At 46.3% G+C, this 20,095-nt stretch overlaps 1 protein-coding gene across 2 annotated transcripts in view; it reads left to right on the forward strand.

Annotated features, from left to right (window-relative positions):
* PCP4 (Purkinje cell protein 4) overlaps positions 1-20,095 on the forward strand; it is a 55,858-nt gene that overhangs the window by 34,645 nt on the left and 1,118 nt on the right. The window lies entirely within an intron of this gene.

The following is a 20,095-nucleotide window of genomic DNA, read 5'->3' on the forward strand; positions in this document are numbered from 1 at the left end:
TAATATGCCAGTTCTGCAGAATCTTGGTAGCAGTTTAGGTGGGAACTAACCACCCTAAGCATAGCCTCTTTGAAAAGGGAAAATGATAGCTTAAAATGTTGAGCTGCAACACTATTTTCACAGGCTTCCCCTGGCTGTGGAAAAAGCACCTCCCTAAAGTTATCAGCCTCTAAGGTTGCAACAATTCCTGGCCAGAGAGCTCTAAATCTGTTTCCTGCTCATGTAATAAAACAGCGAGCTGCATGGAGCCTGGAATCCACCCATACAGATAGATCAAACGCTGCCATGAATACCAGGCATTTGACGCTTTCAAGGTGAAAAATCAAATGCCTCTGGTCTCCATCTGGGTCTTTTGGCCCTTTTTCTCCTTTTGCCATATTTGAAACAACGAGAAAAAACAATTCAAAACAAGAGTGGATGAAATACTACATGGTTTTCCAATATTACTAGTGTGATCCGTCCTTGGTGTTGTTCACTCTGAGCACGCTAAGCAATCTATACTCCAGAAGGAAGGTACAGACACACAAGGTTGCTGCTGATATCGATCCAGCTGGGGAAAGAATGAAATTGGAATTGCTTATTAAGGCAGGCCTTTAAGCCATCAGGCTCTCTATCCAGCCCTGGTCAATGGGTAATACTGTTCAACAAGTGAGTTGCTTCCGTATGAAGGTTATTTTAGGGATTCATGCTGCAGGGAATTTATTATTGTCAATCTCAGTTATAAAATTGATTTTTTTCCCCTTCAGGTTGAGCATTATAATAACTTCAGTGTGCAAGTAATATCTTGGGTAAATGTGATGCTCTTAATCCACTGTCTTCTGAGTACACATGCTCGGAGGATTGTCCATAGGACTGGAGATCTGTACCTGCTCCTGGTTACAATGCACAGCTTCAAATGCTCTCACCGACCTTCTTCTGTTTGATTTTGTGGCAGCCTTGGGAGGCAGGTAGAGAGGCCATTCAAGCAAAGTTCCTGTGAAGTCAGGTGACTTGTCCAAGGTCACATACATCCGAGAAGGAAAGTTTTGGTCATCTGGCTTGCAGTCCAAACACACTAGGCTGTCTCCCTGTACACTCTCTCCCAGTTCCCTCTTGACCACAAGTCTTGGTTGTAAACTGGCAACCAGGGTGGGCTGTGGCCTGAGCCCATGGGAGCAGAATGAGGTTAACAGACTGTCATGGTGGCCAAGCTGGAAATTGTCTTAACAGCACCATTATCTCACTAATTTAGTTAACTAACCTCTGGCAAATATGTGTGTGCTGAGACCAATTTTGGGGACTAATTATAGGCCACGTTAATTTTCAGAATTAAAACACTGAAGCAATAAACTAATTTGCAGGCTTATTCATATTTTCCCTCTCCCTCCCTTTCTCCTTCCCTTCCTTCTTTCTTTTTGAGATTGAATATTGGATAACTTCAGACCAACTGAAGATAGAATTTGCTCCCTATCATAAAGAGAGAAGGACCACACACTTTAGTGAAAAATTGCAGTTATAAATTATGCTAAGACAATTGCCATTTAAGATCCTTTTAAGCCTGCGAACTCGCTTGTACCAGGAAAATGGTGACCCTTCTAGACTTTGGAATCCTGCTCCTATCCAAGAACTAGGAACATTTCATATTCTGCTTGCCAATTATTTGTATGGAAATAATATTTCTCAAGTGCTTGAAAACATTTTGCTTTTTTAAATAGGTGAAACACTCGTAATTTTATTCATAGAATTAATTTACACAGCAAGCAGTTTTTCAGAAGAGAGCACCAATTTGAATTTCAGCCTGGGCTGTACAATAAGATGGTTTACACCTGCAGGTTTCGTATTAGCAGGGTTCATCTGTGATGACAGGAGAGTGTAGAAATGCTAATGTTCCCTCTTGGGTAGTGTGCTCTTGGTAGATCAAATGGGCTGAATTGTTTTCAGAGTTGGCCCTCCCTCTTAGGCTGGTAACGTGTTGTGCAGGGCACAGGAAGCCTGGTGTGCGGATAAGCGTCTCCCAGGGCATCCTTAGAGCTTCCACAGAACTTGCTTCAGCCCCCCGGGCAGATGTCTCCCTGTGTCTCACAAAAAAGCTCTCTGCGAGCCAACTTAGAACAGAGCTTTGGAGGGGGCACCTGGGGCCTGTTGAGAGCTTGCGTAAACCCCACTCAATGCTATTGATCGGTTTCTCCCAGCATTCTTAATCAGTAATGCGTTGGGGTTTCTGATCAATACTAATTAATTGTGAAGATTTGGCCTACTTTGGACAATTCAATCAAGAAACAGTGCTATTTCAGTCCAAGTACAATTTTTATTCTCTCTTGAATGCGCTTCTCCTTGTTTGCAGGAAGTGACCGGTTGTCATTAACTTAGGGGTGCTGAGAATAGATTTGGCTCTGAATCCTCTTTTGGAGTGTTACTTCAAAATGCGACAGTGGGTTTTTGGCCTTGTGCTAAAACCTAGTCTAGCAGATGGGCTGTGCCACCATGGCCAAGGGGAGGCGCCTCCTGCACTCACTTGCTTGGGTTCCTACCCCTGGTGTTTGTCTCAGTTTTGCCCAGCCATGCGCTCCAGAACGAAAGACCTAGAGAACTCAGTTACAGAGGTTCGCTGATCGCTGCCTCCTTTCCCTTTTTCCTCTCACCCGAGGCCAGGGCCAGCTGTATGGACTGTGCATCCAGCTAAAAATGAAAACATGGACCCCTTGTTAAAAATTATTAAGCAGAGCATGAAATCAAGCCCAAGCCCTTCTGAGTGTGGGGACCCACACGTGTTGCCTGGCTGTGGAACCAGCTCGTGAAGGGGGCCAAATCCAAACTTCTATTTTAAAACAATGAAATGTGCTTCATTCATTTCACATTTCCTTTCTGGCACTTTCTAAACTGCTATCCCAGTTTAAGCACCATGGATAAATAATTTTAAACTTTTTAGTGTGAAAAATCAATCTGAATCTAAGTAATTTTCCAAATAAGGGGAATAAAACTTCCTGCTCTATATTTTCCTTACTTTTTAATGTACTTGGCAAATATTTCTGGATCACTTTGTATGTTGGCTGTAGTTCTGTATGATTTCTGATTTGGGATCATACTTTGTAGAGGATTAAAGGTGCTTTCACAGTGTTTGGGCCATGGAGAGGGGTTCTGAGTCCCCTCCTTTTGTGTGGGGACAAGCTGCAACTCCTTAGACCAACAGCAAGCAGGAAAGGGGAGAAGGGATGCGTGCGAGTTCCTGGGCCAGGATCTTAAGGACACTGGCGGTTTCCATTTTTTCCCTCTGGGAACCCTTGCTGTGGGAGCAGCCAGTTGCTCCCTGAGCAGGCTGACTATCTGAAACCATCGAGCTGTGAGGAAGCTGGAGCTAGCCGCATGGAGCCGCCGCTGGGAGAGATGCCCAGCCGGCCAGCGGCTCTGCCAGCTATGCCAGCCCTGACACTGGACATGTGAGTGAAAGTCCTCCTGGTGACTCCACACCAGGACCACTGGCCACAAACACACGGGACTCTCTAAGCTAGGAGCGCCCAGCTAAGCCCCCCAACTTACTGAACCAGGGGAAAGAACGACCTAAGTGTGGGGGCCATTCATCCCACAACAGTAGTCAACGAGAATATTCTTAACCCTCTTGCCTTCGCTAGCCCGTCGGTTGGTTTTCCTGCCACTCTACCCCTTCTTCAAGTACATCCTGAATTGCTTTCTGTCCTTTGTGATTGCAATATAACCTCTTCATGATGCAGACCTTAAAGGCCTTAATAACCAAAGAGGGATGTTGCAAAAGCAGTATGGACTCGAGCTTTGCTTTGCCCATTCATTCAAGATGTATTTCCTAGACACCTGCTATGTGCTAGACATTGTAATCAGAGTTGTTGATGGGATATTTTAAATGAGCAATGCTAGGAGAATAGGCTTGGAAGTCCTTAGTGATGGATGTCATCAGTCATGGTCCTGGGAGGAAAGAGAGGCCACATTCCACCAGAGTGACTTGAGGAGAGTTAACTACAAAGGGACTATTTGCACAGTTGTGTGCAAGGTTTAGAGGAACCCACAAAGCATACACTAGGAGCACCTCAGACTAGCAATGGCAGGGCCCGATTCTGGCAGGCACCAGAATCCAGAATGTATGTCTGGAGGAGCAGCCTGATGGGGGGCTGTGCTCTTCTGTCGATGGACATACCTGAGCTGCAGCAACTTTGCAGACTTGTAGGACCACCAGAGTTAGCAAATAAAAATACAGGATGCCCAGTTAAATTTCTATGTCAGAGAAGCAAAAAATTGTTTAGTATAAATATTTTCCATGCAATATTTGGGACATACTTGTTCTAAACATTTTTTGTTGTTTATCTGAAGCTTGAATTTAACTGGGCAGTCTACATGTTATCTGGCAACCCTTGCAGAGAAGGGGGCAAGAGAGTGAATACCCAGATCTCTCTCCTTCTGTCTTCTGATTGCCCCTAGTACCACCCGTTAGAGGAACCCAACTAAAGCCACAGAATGGTGTTAAGAAAAGCAGAAAGTGTGGAGAGTAAGTTGGGGTGAGCAGAGGGTGAAAACGGCGTATCTTGCTGAGACACTTCCCTCACTGAGCCCTTGACCCTGGGCCCTGTGTCCCTCTCAGTCTACCCTAATGACAAAATGAAGCCTGTGAAACTATAAATGACAGCAGCTTTACAAAGACAAAGTGGGCATGATCTTTGGAAACTGACTCTGGATTGGTTTCAGAAAAAAGAAGGAAGAAAGGAAAGCATCCTATCAATTTCATCCTCCTCTTCTGTGTGATGTCATTAATGGGCTTAATATTTTTAAAAGGAAGGAAAGCTGTTAGATCTGTTTTTGAAAGATGACATGTTCACCATTCTTAGAGCAATTAGGCCATATCAAGAAGCCATGTGTGGTCGCAGCAGACAGTTTAAGCTCCCAGCGTGCCTCAGGTGTCACTCAGGAGCAAAGGGAGGTGGTTAAAGGTGTGTGGGGGGTAATAATAGCAATGCAGCCAGGCAGGGGGTGATGGTGGGGGCACAGCTGTGCACATTTCAACCCAGTCGGAAGGGAAATCCCGATGGACTGAGGCTGGGAAATGGGGGCGGGGAGGTGGAACAGGTATGTTCAACACCCTCCCAAGTCAGGTGTTTCAAAGTGGGAGGGAGAGGACAGCAGTTTCAGCCTTCTGAGGTTTTGGGCCACCAGGGACCAAATGGGCGGGTTGAGGCCAGGTACCACCTAGTGATCTGGGGCTGGGCACCACACACCCTGGGGTTTCAGAGTAGCTGCCTCCTGGGGGCCCAGTGTGTCTGTAGATAACCTGCTCAGCTGCCCTGGGCGTTGGGAATGGTGGGGAGGAAGGGGCTGCAGGTGACTGTAGGTGTTCCTGGAGGCCTGGAATAGTGGCTGCCAGCCTGGGGCTGAGATGTTGATCTGGGACGCTGCAGAGCTGAGTTCTCACAAGCCAGATTTTTGACTGAGAGAGGCTCAACCCTGTCTCTGCAGTCCTAGAGAGGGATGAAGGCACAGATTTGTTTCATTGGGCTCCTCCTAGATTCCTTAATTCAGAACCTTGAATGAAACTTCAAACTTATGACTGCAAGATCAGCTTTCTTTTAATTAAGGACAAACTGGAGCCAACATTGTCATCCTTTCCTTTTCCCTGCAACCAGGGGTGTTGTCCGTTCAGGCACGTCGTGAAGATATCTCCCAAAGAAATGAGGATTTGGGTCCCTTTCAAATAAACCATACTCTGAAAGTTCAAGAGGGAAGGATAACCAAGACTGTGGGATCACTGAATTTAAAATGCAATTATTCATAAACTTTTCCCAGCATGAATTTAGAGGAGAATTATTATTATTGTTCTTTACAGAAATTGCCACTTGTCATGAGTGAGAAGGCTAATTATTTGCATATCACTAGATTTAATTTAATGAGGAATTAAAAAATATTATATTTCCTGTGAAAGTTACCTCCCTCCACTCAGAAAACTAAACAGTCTCTGCTTCTAATCAACCTTCTGGGATTGCTTTGGGTTCTTGCCATAGTTATCCTTTTCAGCAGCCACATTCCTTATTCCTGGGGGGATCTGGAACCGAGTAGACCAATGACCAGCTGAAATATGTATGAATTCCATAGACCCGGGGGTTGGGTGGGGACGGGAGGACAGCGATCCCCCTTCTCCGTGTTTATGAGAACACGCCTTCCAGTAATTTAGGGTTGCGGGAAATGGAAGCTTGCTGCTATTTTTGTGCTTGGCAAATGGCTTCTTCAACATTTCTAAAATACATTTTTCTCTCTCTACTGGTCCACTGCCCCAGACCCTGTAGATCACTGAAAACTGAACTGTGCTCCAGCGTGCATTTGGAAAGCTGAGTCTCTTCGGATGTCAGAGAGAGGCTTTCATGGCTAGGCACTGATGTGAGCTAAGTAGTTTGCAGTTGTAATTAGCTCACAGACCCAGCTGCACCGGACTGACCCTTGTGCATGCTCCCGGCATTTCAGAACCACTAACTGTACTAATCATGAGATGAGTCTCTCACCTCTGACCTTTCTTAAGATTAGGGTTTCTGAGTTTCAATACAAATGTAAACCTTTTGGCAGTTTGAATCGATGTGTACTCACTGCAATTCAATTTCCCTCCAGTCCATAAAGAGTTTCTGTTGTGTGCTTTGAAAATGGGCTGGGTCATCAGAAATGGCTCAGGAAGAGGCCTGCTGTAGATTGTAAATTATTATCTGGCCATGAAAAGTGTTCTAAATGTTCCTCCCAGGTAGTTGCACTCAGCTGTTTCCCAGGAATTTCAAATGAAAATAGAGACAGACGTGTTTAGAAGCGTGTTTTTGCTGGGTTTATCCACGGTGTGGCTGCCACCGTGCTGCCTCCTCCCAGTGCTTCAGCACTTTGAGCGATGCACTTGGCTTCTTTCCTTTTTAGCCACTGCTCTGATTGTGGCACCTCCAGGCCTGTCTGGCTTCATGGTCTGGCAAGAAAATCACTGTTTTGGCCATTTGCTGGTGGGTCACCTGCAGTGAATCATTACATCTCTTGGGTCCCAGTTCCTCACCGTGGGATGATGCTTCTTATTCAGTTTTGACACTTTATGACCCTGTGGCTTTCCCAGGATCCTCTAGGATGTTTGAGATTTTTGATTTAATTTTCTGCACGCAGGGAGGGAGTGTTTGTCTGTGAGTCTGAAGTTGAAATCTGATGCTATTTCTTGGTGGAGACAGTAGAGGGGAAAGAAGGTACAATGGACAGAATCTGAATAGGATTGTCATCAGCTCTGAACATGTGATAACAAACAATATAACTATTTCAACAAAATGGGTGAAAATGGGAAAATGTGTTCTTTTTATCTGAACAAATTGCATTTCCATCTAGCAGACCATGAAACATGGAAGGAGGGCTTATTTCCCTGGGCATTTCTGTGGGATGCATTCAGGCTTGCAAGGAGGCTGCCTGACCAGTGACTGGCCTCCAGGTGAGGACAGGTGTAGACAACACAGTCTACTCGCTGCAGGAACACACAGGACAGAGGTGGCCTCCTAAGGCCAAAACAGGCACATCTGCGCAGGAAAAGAGATTGCTGTCAGCCTTCCCATCACCACTGAAGGTAAATTGTTACTGCAACTTTGCGGTCAGAAAGCATTCCAATTTTCTCTGGAAACTTTGTAACTATCTCACTTGTGGGTGTAGCACATGTTGCCTAATGTCATGTGGTTTTGGAACCACGTGTGAGGTTGCCCGTGTGACCCTCTCCAGCCCCATGGCAACTGAATATTGAGTTGTAGCTATTTTTTGAAAACTACTCACTTGCATTTTCTATAAATCCAGGCCATTGACACTTCAAATTCTGGCAATGTGTGGAGGAGATGAACTGCAATTTGAAATTATGAGTTAGATTATTTGGAATGCTAGAATAGGGTGTTTGAAGACACTGAGCTACCTGCAGATAAGATATACAGTTTCATTCTGTTCACAGGTCTCAAAAGTTGAACAAAACCACAACATCTTGCTAATTACGTATCTGGGATGTCAGTAGCCTATTAGGCCACCCTGGCCATTCACAGCTGGCAAAACATAACTCCCTGGTGTGCATTTCCTCAGTTCAGTTTAAAATGACTTTAGTGAAAGGTCAGATGCTACTGCTCTGGGGAGGGCTTCCATTCTCTAATAGACTGATGTTAGATGCTTCCCCCTCCCAACATTCTCTCTAAATTGGTTTCCTCCAACAGTTTCTTGACATCAGCCCCTCTTAATGCTCCCTTGAGCTCCTGTAGCCAAAAATGGATAATCTATAACTGATTAAATTTATGACCTAGACAGAGATGCTTCTACTGCTTCTGTTGGTAATTCGAATGCTTCAAGGGATGAGATTTCCATGCTGTTCTTTTGAAAAATGATGTATTTTTGCAAACCATTTCAAAACTGAATAATTTTGGATCTTGTTGCTTGACATTGGAAATTTCTGTTTTTGGAGTTCTTGATATAAAAATACTCTGCTTTATTATTTTTGGTCTGTAAGATGGGCAGAGTATCGCCCTCCTGTCATAGTTTCACATAAAAGGCTCTGGTCAAACTGTGATGATGGCTCATGGGACCAAGCCAGCCCACATGGCAATTCTTCCCTGGCCGTCACCCACAGGAGCCAGCAGGAGAGCTTCAGGACGTTTCCACGACCTGGGAAAGCACTCTTATTCCATTTCTCCTTGAGAGTAGTTGTCAGAACATGATTATTATATAATGCTTAAAACTATAACCAAAACTCTTCTACTGGTAGCTAGTCCTTCTAAGTCTGGGGTAGTGTATGTGATTCAACCATCTACTTCAGAAACCCTGTAACTTTATTCTTTCTTGGGTATTTGATTTTACACTCTTTTTGCAAATATCTGAACCCATCTTCCTGGTAAATGGATTAACAAAGCCCAGGACTTAAAATGACTTACCTCTTAAAAGCTATTTCCCACAAATCAGCAAGTGGTTGGTCATGAGCTCTTAAGAGAATGTCATTTTATAAAAGCAAATAGAAGAGATGTGTCTTTACCTCAAATATATGAAAACGGATGTGGAGGCTGTGGCATTCAGAAACCAGAGGGAATGGAGTTTAAACACACAGGCCTGTGGTTCCTGGAACCTCATGCACATCTTTGTTTATACATAAATACAGTTTTAGGAAAGAGACCTGTGGAGGACATATCCCTATCCTTAGGACATTCTGAAATGGAATGCTTGGTCACAAATGTTTGAAGGGTGTCTTAAAATATGGGAATTCAGGGTACATGTGGTCTCCTCTATTTTTGCTCCTCTTTTCCTTGTGGCACGTTGAATGTGCACAGTGAAGTGAAGCACATGAAACATGACTTGATGGGGAATCCCGGTCGGCGGCAGCCTCAGATTTGAGATTTTGAGCACAACGGGCATTAATCAGCCCGGCCACAGCTGGACCTGGCAGAAAGCTGGCCCTGGCTTTGCTTCATGGACCTCCTTTCAAAGTGTCACTCAGAGCTTTAGCCCCAGAGTCAATTCTATATACACAGCGGATGCATCTGCCCAATAGTCTCGTGCATCTAAGAAAGCTCGGAGTCCTTGACAGTCTGTGAAGGAGAATGCCTGTCCGCCTGGATTAGAGGTGCAGGGCTGAAGAGCCAGAGTGGGAATATGTCTGGGGAGACAGTGCGGCCCCTTGGAGGAGCTGCCGGCGGGGCTTCGGGAAAAAAGCAGAACCAGCTGCCAGGGCTGCAGCTGGACGCAGGCACACTGCTGCAGAGCAAAGGGAGGGGAAGAGGCTTGTGGTCCCTAAGCCTCAGAGCAGGTCTGGTCCGTCCCTTTCTGGTGCACACAGATTTTTCAGTCCACACTGCTGTTTGCTTGCCATGAGGCTCGTGAAGCTGACTGATCATTCCACCAGAGCCCTAGGGCTGGTCTGGCTTTAGTCTTATCAGCCTTTCTCCCCCTCCTGCACTGAGTCCTGGAATGCATTCATTTGCTTTAGCTTCTACCTTTTCCTGTTAAAGTCATATTCTCCAGAATGATGTGGGCAGGGTAGTTAGACACTCCATGGGTGAAGCCTAGTTGTTATGTTAATGAGGCAAAGTAATGCTCCTTTGAGGCCACTTGAAGATGTCCTGTTGGTATGATTGCATTTGACTTTTTTTTTTTTAACTGGAGAACTTCATAAAATTCTCCATGGTGCTGACATTTTTCAGAGTTTAATCCTCTAAAACTGGTATTTTGAAGTTTAGGAGCTAAAAAGTGAGTCTGAGAGGGCTCTATCCTTCTGAAATGGTAAAACTAGGAGATAAAAGAATGAAAGAAATAAAGGAAAAAATTCCTTACATTATTTGAAAATTCTGAAAGGAAGCAAAAAAAAAAATGGACCTGGAACAGAATGAAGGGAGTGATTAAAACCTGATCAGGGGAAAAGACTTCCAAGGAGCTATATATTCATTTCCTCTATTTTCAAGCACTGGAAAAGCTTTGTACTTTCCGAAAGCTGGAAGGGGAAGGGCATAGATGGGGAGGCTGATACCCTGTGAAGAGAAAAAGGATAACATGAAGCAGGGAAACCTGAGACTGATGGTTAGCAAAGGCTGCTGAATATGCAGGAAATACTTCTGTAAAAAAAGTGAGGTTTTTAAAGTATGAAGTACTATAAAGAGATGGCCATCCATATCAGAAATTAGACCACTGTATATGTCAGAAGAAAAATCATGGAGTTAAGGAAGGAAAATGAAGCCATACTATGTACAGTGATGTGCATTTGAATTTCTGCTATCAGCTTGAACTGAAATGTTTTCAAATGAATTATACACTTACTATAACATAGGTGTAAGTAGATGAGGTTCATCTACAAGAAGTCAAAACCCTAAAATAACAACAGCTTAAATGATGGAGTTTATTTATCTCTCACATAGGTATTTGAGGGCAGTTCAGGCAGTTTCACAGAGCTTCAAGCAACTGTATTAGTTTTGCTATCCTCAGCATAAGACTCCCAACTTATGGTCCAAAAGAGCTGTGTAAGCACCAGCCATTGCATCTGCATTCCAGCTAGCAAGAAGCAGGATCAAAACAGAAGGGAAAAGGGTGTCTGTAAGCTTTCCTCTTTTTCAATCCATATCATGGCCAGAACCTAGTTATATAGCTACACCCAAGAGCAAGGAGGATGGAAACCTTCTTTTGGGTGACCATGTACTCAGCCCCAAATCAGGGTTTTATAGCTAAGAAAAAGGGGTAAGTGGAGGCAAGGAATAGACTCAACCATTATATATTTTTGCTCATGGAGTTTCTTGAGCATGTGCATACCGGCTGACTTGCATGCAGGGTTGGTCTAAAGTGTTAGATGACTCATTCCTTCTCCATCCCACCAATCAGCTTGAAGTTGTTTTTCTTGCTCAGAGTGTAAAGGAGGGCAAACTGTGGTTTTACTGTTTTGTTTTTATTCTGAGGGGTTTGCTGTTAGGGAAGTTATCTTCTATTTCCTGGGAAGGAATTTTTGTTCTATTCCTGTGCTTAGAAGAGGAAAGAAACATTTGATATGTTATCTTCACCTCTGAAAGGGTTTCCATTTACCTACTTTAAGTTATTCTCCTACTGGAGAATACTGGAGGACACCAGTAAGTAAATAATTTTCTATGCAATAAAACAAAAGCCTTCCAACTGATCCTGAAAACTACAGGGTCATCATTTCCTTACGGAGCATCCCTCTCCTTCTGCAGCCCCCATGGAAGCGAGGCATGGTGAAGGTGCAGGAGAGGCCTGTCTCTCCATCTCCTGCAGGAGATGGTGGCGACACAACAGAATCCACTTTGGCTAGATTCTGTTGAAAGAGGTTTATTACAGCTAGCAGCACCTCACAGAATTTCTGGGAGACAGACAGCCCAGCCTGGACCATGCACAGCCAGGAACAATGCGTGTGGAAGCACTGACCGACGTGGCGGGACTTTCTAGCAGAAGCTGCACTGTTGCTCTTGCTGCTGCCCCTGTGGCCACTGGGCACAGGATGGCGGATGTCCCTGCAGCTGCCCCGGAGAAACCCAAAGCCTCACCTTTGTGCAGCCAGAGGTGGGATTGTCCTGTGTCTGGGTGCCACTCCCTGGTGTGCACGTCTGCCTTGTCACATCCTCCAAAGGCACCCCTGCCTTTGGGCTTTAAGCCTGGAGGTGGGGTCTCAGAATACTGTTCCCAGGATGTCTGGGGAGGGATTTCCTCCAGCTTCCCAGTGTCTGTGGTGGAGGAAGAAGTGGGTGGAGAGGGTACTGCAGGCCAGCCTGTATGCCACTGGCTCAGGTAATAATCCTGCATTTGTGATTGCTCTGCACACATTACAGAGCAGGCCAGGGTACACTCTTCCTTATGCCTCTAAACATCTCGAGAGAAACAAGTCTCAATTCATTAATAATTCCCCATTTCAAACTCAGGGGAGGATCTGAACATCTGGAAAGACAATTGTGCCACACTCAACCAGTTGCAGCTTGAATCTGAGCCTTCCCTAGTGAGGCTGTTTCTAGCCCCATCTGCCCACCTTAATTTTTCTCCTAGAAAATGCAGGCACTTTGAGTAGTGTTATGGGCTAAATTGTGACCCTGTTTTAAATGCATGTGCTGGAGAACTGTGGTACTTCAGAATGTGACTGTATTTGGAGAGAGGGTCTTTAAAGAGGTAATTAAGGTCAAATGAAGTCTTTAGGGTGGGCCTTAGTTCAAGATGAGCGGTGTCCTTATAAGAGGCGAACACACAGGTGTACAGAGGGACGGCCACGTGAGGACACAGGGAGCAGATGGCCATTCACATGCCTGGGAGACAGGGCTCCAAGGACACTTGTGAACACCTTGTTCTCAGACGTGCAGCCTCCAGGACTGTGAGGAACACACTTCTGTCGTTCCAGACACCCGGTCTGTGGTGTTTTGTTCAGGCAGCCCAACAGACTAATACAACTAGGAAACAATTGGCCTTTCCAATAGAAAAATTATTTTTTCCCATGATATTTATACCTTCTTTTTGTTCTCTTCCTAGGCTTAACTAATTGGGGGGAAAATATGATGTCATCAGTGCCCATTCTTTTCAAAGATTCCCACAGACATGCATTCAATGGATTCCCTAAATGCCACAGCTGGGTAGTCATTTCATATAAGCAAGGTGCATCCCGGCAGCGGCCAGAGAAACAGCTAGAGAAGTGGGAGGAAGCTGTCACTTTCAGTCCCCGAATTAGGCTTTGCGGTGACCACAGCCCAATCCAAATGGTGGATTTTAGATTGCCTCTCTTTTAGGACAAGAGAGAATTTCTCTGTCTTGGAAGAAGCTTTAAGTACCAACAAGGTGCTAACCTGGGAAATGGAAAGTTAGAAGAAATGGGAAATGCATTTTATCTGGTGTGAGAACACAATACATGCAGAAAGGCCTGTGCTCACTGCTGCTAATGCCTAACCCTGCTCATTAATCTCTGCCGCTTAGCAAAGACCTGGAAAATTGCAATTCTTTGCACCAGCAGCCCTGGTTCAATAAATCCCAGCCAGCAGAAAAGGGGGAGAAATGGCCCCGGGCTGGGCGCTTGGAGCCGGCTTTGCTGGAGCTCCGTACTCCTGCCTGGCTGTGGGAGACCCCAAACTCAGACTCAGCTGAACGAGGGGTACTGTGGCCCCTTTAGGCTTCATTTCTGGCTCCTTAAGAACGTGTTGTCTTTGTATTTCATTGGCATTTCATGAAGTGGTTGCTCTATGCCAGCATTTTTATGAACTGGGTATACAAATGTATTTTTATTATCATTTTATTCTTGGGAGGAATTGACCTGTTCCCTAACACTAGAAGCCTTGTTCTCTGGGTGTATTTTGATCCAATTTGGGCCTCAAGGGATAAAAATTCCAATCCTTTCTTTTCTTGTCTCTTTGCCTCCCTTGCTGGAGGCCCTGAGTTTGGGTCCCAATAAAGGCAGCCACACTGGCTCTCCTTGGCCAATGGGTGGCCCTGGTGCAGGGTGGGGAGGGGCAGGGGGGAGCGAGCCTTTACTTCAATTAGCTAAATCTATCAAGGGTAATGCAACTAACATGTTAATTCTTTCGGAGTTAAGAGTTAATATTATGCTTTGAAAGAAGGTAGGGCATTCTAAGAACCTTGGCATTATAATACCCCACTTGCAAGGCATACTTAAGTTAAATGACTGTTATTTCTTTATGGCATGCTAAAACTTAGGGCCTTTTATAGCATGCTCGGTGCTGCGCCTCCTAATCAAGGCAAACTCCTACTCAGGACAATTATATCCCAATTTACTGCTTATGCACAAATTTTTGATCTACAGGATTAAGCCATAGGAGGTAATTTGTTTCTATAAAATAAATCTTTACCTGTGTGTGTGTGTGTTTGTGTGTGTGTTTGTGTGCGCGTGCGTGCAAGCCCCTGTATTCATGACTTATTGGCAGTACCTCTAGGCAATGACTTTATATCATCAGAACTGAGAAACAAATATATTTCAGAGCTCCCTTGATCAAGCCTAGGGGCGGGTATGTTTTTGAGTGATGCTGAGCTTCAAACTTTTTATCATCTCTCGGGCTGTTACAGGATCCACGAATAGCTCTGTTGTGCCCTGGAAGACTACATGTCTGCTAATTTCTAAATAATTTATGCTATAATTATTTGAAGTCTGCCACTTAGATTGTGAATGCATGGGTGAAGAATAATTTTTCAAGAAGTCTGCTTTCTCATCGACAAAGGGCCCCTCGCTGCCCCTCCCTCTGGGGCAGATGGGTCTAGGCTGGCTTTGGGGAAGGACCTCCTCCCCCAGCCTGCCTCCCCCTCCACCCTTTCTTCTTCCCAGACGCCTTCCTTCCCGATGACTTGAGTGCGTGCACACACACGCTCTCCCATCAGCTGCTTCATTTTTGGAATTTCTGAAATTTCTTTCCTTACCTGAGCATTTACCTTTTTATTTCCTCTTTTCTCCAGGAGAGCTGAGCTCGGGTTTGTTCTCTGCTCTCTCCCAGCCATACTAGGCATTCATGGCCAGACTAGGCATTCCAGACCACTTGCCGAATGGTGGAATTTGGTAAAAATTCTCCTAAAATGCCTGGTAAATAAGCAGATATTGCAAACTGGCTGACTGCATCATGTGGTTAGACCTGGACTAGTTAAGATTTTTTTCCCGTGAGCAACATTAACTAGTCCACAGAGAAGGCTGTCAGTGCGGCCCGTGTCTAAGGAGCTGAAAGTAACACAACACTGCAGAAAAAAATCAAGATTTGGAGCAAGACCTGGATTCTAAATCAGCCCTTGGTGACACTCACCAGGCGATCTTGGGTGACGCACGTCATGGTTTCTGTGCCTTTGTAAGATGGGGACAGTGGACGTTTCCTGCAGCTCTTAAACGGTTGCAGAAGCCAGACAAGACAGAGAATGCAAAGCTACTGTAAAACCTGCAGATCCCAAAGTTAGGTGAGGTACTATTATGGTTTGAAATATGTTTCTCCAAATTCATACTCTGAAGCCCTGAGGACTGGTGCTGTATTTGGACATACGCCCCTTAAAGAAGTGATTAAGTTACAATGAGGTCATTGTGTTGTGGGGTCTTAATCCAGTTTGACTGGTGTCCTCATAAGAAGAGGAAGAGACACCAGACTGCAGGAGCCCTCAGCAAGGAGGTGGCCGTCTGCAGGCCAGGGAGAGAGGCCTCAGGAGAAACCAGGCCAGCCAGTGTGTTGATTTTGGACCCCCACTCTCTGGAGCCGCAAGACAATAAACGTCTGTTGTTTAAGCTGCCCGGTCTGTGGCACTTTGTAATGGCAGCCCTACAGACTCATGCTTGGGGCTTGGTAAGAAACTCTTAATAGGCTGTAGGACTGATTTGGTAACCGTGTCTCTAGTTAGACTCTGTGTTTCACAGAATGGATGCGTGCAAATGGGATTTTAGTGTGTGAAACCACTTTCCCGTTTGATGGATTTTCATGACAATATCAGATTTTCATAATGTTCATTTGGGATTGCCTTCAAGTGGTAATAGTTCCTTCCTTTTATATTTATGATTCTCCATTTGACATTTGCCATCAAATGATCTGTAAAAGAAAATCCACTTAAGTCTGTGAGGGAGGGTTATTTAATGCTCAATAAAGGACGGTTCTTATTACCATGGCATTTTTAAGAAGGGCTGCCTGAACATTTCTCTTATGAGATAATAAAATGCAAAATAGCAGGGCCACTTCCTGTCTTAGTTTCTGCAAGGAAAAGGCAGTATTTCGGGAAAACAGCGTAAGAAATATCTATAGTAGTACAATGTGTAATTTGAATAGGGCTGGGTTCCCTCCTGGTGGGGAGGTCCGGGCAGTACTGAATCCTGAGATGCAGGGAGCATTTCTTCATTATGCTGGGAACATCGGCAGAGCCCTGTGTTGTGTCTTGGTTGTTGGATGAAGGTTTTGCCCAGCAGGGAAGTCTAACTGCCTGGGGCCATTTTGCTGCTGTGCTCTTTGTTCTGAGAGATGGATGCATGGAGAGATGGGTGATGGGTAGGTGCACAGATACCGTAGCAAATGATGGCAACTGCCCAGCCTGACGGACTTTGATCCTCACTCCCCCAGGCTGCCCTATGCCTCTGAGGCCAGACCTCCCCGGCCCACCCAACCATGCAGGACTTTGCAGTTATGGTTATGGGGGTCCTCGCACCTCCTGAGCTATTTGGCCAGGAAATCAGGTTTCCTCTCTTTTTCCAGGGAGTTGGCAATCACGATTATTTCACATTAAACTTTTACATACCTTTTTTTACATTAAACAGGTATGAATAATCTCTTGACATTCTCCTGGTTGGCTTCAAAATTTCTTCATTTAGGGATACAGAGAAATGATAAAATTCCAGAATCCTAGACACAACAGACACAAATAATGACTGTGCAGTCCTGGGCTGTTTACAAAGTGTTCTGGTGAAACGCTGCTCACCCAGGCTGACAAAAAGCCACTGTCAGGAACCAGGGGTGCCTATGCATTTTGCCTACTAGTAGAATCCTGGATAAAAATGTCAGGTAAAGCCCACCCAGTCCAGACAGAAGCCTGCAGATATCTTTATGAAGCCACCAGTGGAAGGATGGTGTGAATAGCTGCAGGGTGATTGGGAAGTAGGAAGGGTGCTCATTTATATCTACTGTACCTCCCGAGGGAGAAGCTGCAAAGGCCTGGTGCCTGCAGCACCTCTTGGTCATGGAGCCTGGGGACACTCTTCTTTTGTGCCTTCTCAGGTTATAACCACATGCCCCATGAGTTGGGGGCTGCACTGACCTAGGTACAGTCTCTATGCCTCGTGCTGCTGAGCAGGGCTCACACCATCCAGTGACAAGGCCAGCAAATGCCACCTGCCAGCCAAGTGCCTGGGGAGGGCCTGATGCCTGGGCACCCCTGTCTCACTGTGCTCGTCAGCCCCTCTGGAAAGCACCCCCTTGCCCTCTGCATCAGGGCCCAGGCACCTGAGGCCTCACCACTCAGCAGATGCTGGGCCCCAGGGCTGGGGAGCCACGTGGCTGCCCGCATCCCCCCACACCCATTTGCAGCTCTGGCCATCTTGCCCAACACCACTGGGCCTGCAGCTTAATTGACAACATGGCCTTGATCTGCATGTAACACTGGAAGCTAGGAGGAGCAGGCTTTTTGAAAATGGTTTTAATTCTTCCCTTTTGACGTGAGCAAACAGACCCAGAGAAGCTGTGAAACTCCCAGAGTCACAGAGCAGTCGGAGGCACCCCCAAACCCACTCTCATCTGGACCCACCCTCTGCTTCTGCAACTGCCTGATGGGGAGGGAGAATGAGGGCTCGGAGGGAGTCAGCCTCATCTCCAAGGGGCTGGCGGGCACTGCTGGCCAGGTCCTGGTGTGGGCACTGCTGTAGGCACACAGGGGCTCAGGAGCCCACGCAGAGCTCCCTGGCTCGAGAATCCATCAGTGGGGGCTCCCGAGGAGCTGCACACCTGGAGATGCCCACCCTGGATGGCCCCTTCTCTCTACCCCGGCCATGCCTGCAGCCTGCCCCATTACACAGCACCCGCTTACCTCATCCAGCTGGGCTGCATTTTCCATTGAGGACAGAGCCTCCCCTTCTTCATGTGTTGCCTGCGGACGGTGCCCTTTGGTGGCCTTGTGGAGGCTTTGCCGTGGCACCTCCTGGCATCTCTGTGCAGAGGCCTGGGGGTGCAAGTGGGCTTCTCTCCCTGGGCTTCAGCAGCAGAAAGGGTCCCTGGTGCTGCTGGTGGGTGCCCTACCTCTGCCCTGAGGTTATGGGGAAGGGAGGTGCTCACGTGGCCACCTGTACCTGCTTTTGCCTTCAGCCAGGTCGTGGGAGGGGCCCTTGGCAGGCAGCTTGACTACTCGGATTTTAACACTCTTTTTTCAAACAAGGGAGGAATCTATAAATCACTTTTGGCTGAAGATATTTGTTTAAGATATAATTTGAAGTTTAGTCTTATGACTTGTCCTTACTGTTTCATTATATATACCCTAAATATACATAATTTTCTGCATCTTCCTTTATCAGTTGTCAAAAAATAATAATGCTGTTTTTCTCCATTGTTATAAAAGGGAAAAGGTGAATCAGACTCTTCAAAAACTTCAGGTTGCAGCAACATTTTGAATCTAAAAGAGAAATCTGCCATCTCGTTTGAATCAGGGCTAGTTTTTTCCATTTGCCATCGCGACACAGTAAATGTAAAGAGGAAAGGATTTGGGACGCCGAAGACATCCTAAGACAATTCCTAGAGCTGAAGGGGCTGCTTACCTGCAGATGTTGCTGGTATTAACACGTGGGTGCCTGGGATCCCATGAGTTGCAGCCACTCGCGGTCAGGTGTGGCAGGGATGCTCCGGTCTTAGGTCCACCTGATGATGGTAAAATCAACGTGTTTAATGTATTGACTTGCACTTCAGGGAGCTCCCCGCTCCCAGTGGGACCACCCCTCAGCAGATCCCTGATGAGGGGGTCCTGACATGTAGGTTAGAATGTGAGCAGCTCCCTGATGCAGGAAGAGAAAATCCCACTCGTTCTTCCTGTCACCGGGGCTCATGGCTTAGAAACACAGTGCCAGGACATTGGTGCTCACTGTCCCTGCCTTTATGGGCATTGACAGCAACTCTGGGGTAGAGGAGAACAATTCTCCTGATTTCGGTCATGGACTGACCAGTCTGCTAAGGCTTCCAAAGTCAGCGTCCTTATCCTCTCCTCCCAGACGGAGGTGTGTTGGAGGCTCTGTGAGGAAACTGCTTGTCTCTAGGACTGAGAGGAGCCTGCCCCAGGGTCTGCAGAGGGAATGTCACACAGTGAGGGGCACCTGAAATATGGGCCAGGTCATATATGTGTGTGCATATGTTCTCACCAATCCGTATCTATCTGTCATCTGTGTAGCTGTGTATCTGAGAGACAGAAAGCATGAGAGGGAGAGAGAGGAAGAGGGACAGAGAGAGAGAGAGAGAGAGGGAGGGAGGGATGGAGAGAGGGAAAGTGACAGAGGGAGAGAGAGAGAACAGGGCAGGCAGGAGAGAACAAGCTGCCTCACCTGCAAGTAAAAGAACCCCAGTGCTCTCCGCCCTCCTGGCTGTGGGCGCTGCCTGATTGTTATTAGCCAAAGTCACCAAAGAAGGGAATGAATGGACCATGTTTAGGTTAAATGATGAACTCAGGCTGCCTGGTGACAAAGTCAGGAATGGAACCCTGTCCCTGCTCCCAGGCTGGGGCTTTCTCTCCTGCCTCTAATGCCCCGACTCCCCCCTCCCAGGCTGGGCACGCACCTCCCCTGCCGGGCTCCGGGTGAAGCCCAGGTAGCAGTGACGCTCTCAGCCCAAGTGCCAGGAGGTGGGTCCTGTTTCCCTGAAGCTAACTCCAGGGCCTAATTTTTTGCTTCATATGTATACCAAGTAGCTGGATCTCAATGCTGGCTGCATCTTAGAATCATCTGAGAACCTTTAAAAAAAGCAAGGCTATCTGGCCCTCCCCCCAGGATATTATCTATCTAACTTGGCCTTTCTCTTAGGACCCTTGCCTTGTGCAGCAGTGCAAAGAAACAGCCCTGAGAGTAGAGTGGGGATCTGTGCCTGAATTTCAAAAGAATGATGCCTTTGGTGATTCTGGTGATTAGCACTCGCTGGACTGAAGGCGTTTTGAAGCTTCTATCCTTCTGTGACTACAGGAT

The sequence above is a fragment of the Manis pentadactyla genome, chromosome 1 (assembly GCF_030020395.1).
Source record: "Manis pentadactyla isolate mManPen7 chromosome 1, mManPen7.hap1, whole genome shotgun sequence".
Classification (NCBI taxonomy): domain Eukaryota; kingdom Metazoa; phylum Chordata; class Mammalia; order Pholidota; family Manidae; genus Manis; species Manis pentadactyla.